This window comes from Suricata suricatta, chromosome 13, assembly GCF_006229205.1.
Source record: "Suricata suricatta isolate VVHF042 chromosome 13, meerkat_22Aug2017_6uvM2_HiC, whole genome shotgun sequence".
Classification (NCBI taxonomy): domain Eukaryota; kingdom Metazoa; phylum Chordata; class Mammalia; order Carnivora; family Herpestidae; genus Suricata; species Suricata suricatta.
In genome coordinates, this window is record NC_043712.1 from 28789803 (window position 1) to 28794857 (window position 5055).

At 33.3% G+C, this 5055-nt stretch overlaps 1 pseudogene; it reads right to left on the bottom strand.

Annotated features, from left to right (window-relative positions):
• Positions 1 to 4377: 4377 nt before the first annotated feature.
• On the bottom strand, positions 4378 to 4725 carry LOC115277068 (annotated as a pseudogene).
• Between the last annotated feature and the right edge of the window lie 330 nt (positions 4726 to 5055).

The following is a 5055-nucleotide window of genomic DNA, read 5'->3' on the forward strand; positions in this document are numbered from 1 at the left end:
GACTGAGCCACCTAGGCACCCCTGAATTAAGACTCTTAATTTCATTGATGGAGGAGAGCATAATACCCTGAATAAGAAATGAGATTCAAGAGGTTGTAGAGGGGATATGATTGATATTAAATTTTTAAGTTTATTAGTTTACCTGCATCCAGAAAAAAACAAAATGCATGAGGTTGATTAGAGCTAGAAATGTAGATTAGTCTATATTATATTGTTTGCCAAAGATATCTTCTAATTTTTAAGCCTTTGTAATTTTTGCTTGTGAGCTTGATATCTAGCATGAAGTTTGGCACATGGACTATTGTGGAACTTAACCAGCATGAATTACAAGGGAATTATGCATGTGAATATGACTAGGAAATGGAGTCAATGAAGAGCCCTTGCTGCTAATTATTTGTACTGAGATTTAAGGCAACTTAATAACTGTAGCTCATAGAGCATCTTGGATAGTAATTGATAATTTTGATATATAATATTCATAAGAAAACCACATCATGAGTAAAGAGTGATTCCTAAAGAAGGGAGAGAACATTGAAACAAACTATATATATATATTAAATATATATATATAAATTCTACTTCAGAGTCAGGATTGGTCAGTGTATTAGTTTGCTAGAGCTACTATAACAAAGTACCATAGACTGGGAGGCTCAGACAATAGAAATTGGCTTTCTCAAAGTTATGGAAATTGGAAGTCTAAGATCAGGTTTGAACAGATTGGTTCCTGGGGATACTTCTCTTCTTGTTTGCAGATGGCCTCTTTTTCCCTCAACCCCATTACCTTATTTTAACTGAATTACCTTTTTAAAGATGTTCCATAAAAATAGCCATATTCTGAAGTTACCAAATGTTAGAGTTTCAATATATGCATTGTGGAACATATGCATAATTCAGACTGTAAGAGTCCAGGAATTGGTTTATAATTTACATTGTTAATATGGGAAAAGAGTGGCAAATGACAGAAATAAGATAAATGAGATAGAGTAGGCTTGTTGCAGAAAGTTACTTAGTTCAATTTGGAAGTGGAAAAAAACTCTCTTTGGATGCTTATGAATATTCATAAGATATAAATGGAGAAATTAATAAGCTGTATAAAGCCTAAAACTGCACTAATACTTTCAGAAATGTACATTGTTTTAGGCATTCTTAGAAACTTTAAATTAAAAATAAATAACCAGAGTATAGGACAATTTAGTTAAAAAATAAAATAAATTGACTATGGAAACTCATTATCTTCATAATAGTAGCATAATACAATAATAAAGTGTTTTTTGAACATGAATACCTAGAAAACAATCTAAGCTATAATTTTGGAGAGAAAAACTTCCAACTAATTAATACCAAAAATACACGTAAATGTGAAAGGTGACACAAATTTGGTTATATTAAACCCAAACACCTCATGTTTTTCTCTTATCTACACAATTAAAGGCTGAAAAAGTTTTTTGTATCCTTAAAATAAAGATTCTTGACAATGGGTCGTGGATTTTTCATAGTCCTCTCCAACCAGAAACAGAGTTTGATATGTGAAACTCACTGTCCTATATTATCTGTAAGCTGGAAAAATAGAGATCGAATTCAAACAAATAATATGTTGAACTTGCCAAAAGACATATGTTGAGAGGCAATGTGTGTTTTATGAATTTAGAACTAAAATAAGTGTCTTTATAATAAAGTCAGCCCTTCCTGAAGAACTCTGAGGGAATAAAACCTGTCCTCTGATTATTCTTTCAATTCCCTCTTTCCTAGAGTTTGGTCACGCATCCCTTCATTAGGCATATGAAAAAATGTGTTTTTTATTTCCTTTTGTGTGTGTGTGACCTGCTTATATGACACTAATAGGCAAATCATTTTATGTAAATATACATATATATTTATGAATGGATTTTATAACTAATTTAGTTATAATTTAGACAGCTATATCTTTAAATATTTTATTGGGCCAAATATTGTAAGTTTATAAAAATGAAAATAACTCCATAAATACAAGAGCAGAAGGCAAGGCAACTGAAAATAAATATGGAAAATTTGTGTTCAAAATTATTATAAGTTTTACTTTATGGTTGTAGAGTAGTGTTGGATTTTGACTGTTAGGGAAGTATAGAAAATTTTATATAGCTTAGTATGAACCTGTGCATAAGGCATAGAGCCCCTAGTTGGACTCATGGCACCTGAAATTGGAGTACAGTGTGTCAAGGTGTTCTAGAAGCAGTAGGAATTTATTTCTGTCTTTACATTTTCTATTCCATGACAATTCCAAAGAAGTGGAAAACAAAGAGGACTAGTGATGGATCAGAGTGTATAGAAGTAGGAAGACAAGGGAACAATGGGAGAAAAAAAAAAAGGAAAGACTGAGGGGGATGATACACAGAATACATGAGAGGAAGTAAAAAAATGGACAGGGGAATATAGAATGAACAAGGAAGAAAGGTGATAAAAGAAGATCATCATTTTATTGGGAAGCAAAGGAGGTCCTATTGGGAGAATACCAAATAAAAAGAAAGAAAATGGTAGGAAAAGGGAGAAAAGAAGAAAAAGAAAAGGAGAAATACATAGAAAAGAAATAAAAGTCTGAAGATGGAAAATAGTCATGATGATTTACAAATATTTTCTGTTTATATTCAAGTAGTATTCAAAATATTATGTATTTTTAGTTTAAAGAACCCTTACAAAGTATCTTCAAAATATAATAACCTCATTGTATGAATAAAGTTAAAAAATTAAGAAAGACATTAGTATATGGCGTGGCCAGTTTTCTGCTATAATGTAACATAGTCCTTAACTTTATTTAGGATGGCAGCAACCTAATAGCTAATAGCCAAAAATACTTCTGCATAGCTTGTCAGGGTTATAAGCTCATAGCAACACCTATTTTGCAAAATCTCTAATAAATGTTAAAGGAGGAATTAAAATAATACTCTTATTAAAATTTTACTGAGAGGCTAGCAGATTTTTCTCAATAGAAATAAAAATTGTTTAGGATTAACAAAAATAGTGTCTTTGAAAAATTGGGCATATAAAAATACGGAACTTCTTTCGTATAGGAACTTATAAAGGACATTAGGGAATTTGAGGTCTTTGAAAACTCTCAGGTGGAATCACACAAAGGAGGAAAATATATGTCTTACGTCATTAATAAAGAAGAAGTATAGATTTTTCAGTTGTGGAAAACATTTATGGTTCCCATACAATTTGAACTCTTTGAGAACAAAATAAAGAAGGATGTGTTATGTTGTATTTGTTCTCCTTGCTGACTGTTTGTAATTGCTTCTAGAATGATCTAATGGTCATCTAGTAAGATATCTCTTGAGGTAGGACTTAGACATCCCACATGGATGCCAACATAGAGCCTAGATATTTTAAAAATAAAAATAAAAAATCCACATTAGATAATACTGTGTGTCAGATAGAAGGAAGAAAAGCATTTTCGCTATTTTATGATTAGAGATTCCACTAGTAGCTGAATATTTGGGTTATATTTTTGTGATTGAAAAATTAACTGCAGAATGTACACATTTTCTTTCCAAAATATTTTGTGTTTCTATGAAGCATATGAACTGATAAAAGTTAACAAACTTTTTGGCTACTTGTACCTGATAAATAAGTTATTTACTTAAATATTTTATAAATGTGAATGATTCAATTTTCAAATGGCTTCACTTTCAGTGTTTTCAAAAATAGTTCACCTGATTTAAAGTTCCCCAACATCCCATTGAATCATAGACCTGCATTCTATACCTGATTTATCAGTGGCAATCCACAGCACCAGAAATGTGCAATTATACTCGTTTACTCTTTTTTTTGTTTGAGTAGTTTACAATGTTGTTATATTAGTTTCAGGTGTACAACATACTGATTCAACACATCTGTATACACTATGCTATGCTCACAACAAATGGAGTGACCATCTGTCACCATACAATGATGTTATAGTATCATTGGCTGTGCTTCCCACGCTGTGCCGTGTATTCTTATGACTTATTCACTCCGTACCTGGAAGCCTATGTCTGCTTCTCCCTTTTACCCGTTTTGCCCATCCCTCCACCTCGCTTCCGTCTGGCAACCATCAGTTGGTTCCCTGGATTTATAGTGTGATTCTACTTTTTATATATTCATTCATTGGTTTTTATATTTTAGAATTCACAGTTGAGCGAAATCTTTACTTTTGAGTTATTGTGTGACTTTAATTATCAAAACTTTTGCTCATTTGCTTTCATAAGAACATACTTTCTTCTGTGGTACAAATAAAAATCTTGAAAAATGCATCATCATTTTACATAATTATCTTGGAAAGATGTTAAATGGTTATTAATATTGCATTAGTATTAGCATTATTTATTTTAGTTCAGCTTTTTATTGAACAGATTATGGAAGAATTTAGTCTAAAAGACCAAAGTCCTTGTCATCATCAGACTCCTCTGATTCTTCTTTCTTTGCTTCCACTTCCTTCTTCCCAGCGGGGGGCAGCAGTGGTGGGGGGAGCTGAACCTCCTGCTGGGGCAGCAGCAGCTGCTGAGGCAGGTCCCCCAGCCCCTACATTGCAGATGAGGATCCCGATGTTGACATTGGCCAGGGCCTTTGCAAACAAGCCCAGCCAGAAAGGTTCAACATTTACCCACACTGCTCTAATGAGGACGTTTATCTTCCCCTCCATGACTGTCACCTCATCTGATATTGGAGGATGAAGGCTGAGTGGATGCAGGTGAGCTCCACGTTGGAGGTCATGGTGCCAGCAAGTGCTGAGTGGGCACTGTCAGGCACAGTGCTATCCACAGTGGGATGAAGTGAGGGCCTCACCCCAATGCAGCCTTAGATTCCTCGGAAGGACCAAGAACCTTAGGAACAGCTGAAGAAGGCTACCATTAGCATTGTTTTAAGAGCTAAACTGTAAAGAAAAATAACTTTTACATAAAAGAAATAAAAGAGCAATATTTTATGTGAAAAGCATTTAAAGAGTATGTGTCATCTAGGATAGTATAGACATTAAACTGTTGACTATTATATTCAGTGACATAACAATAAATGCTAACTGGATGTCAAAAATTGAAAAAAGGT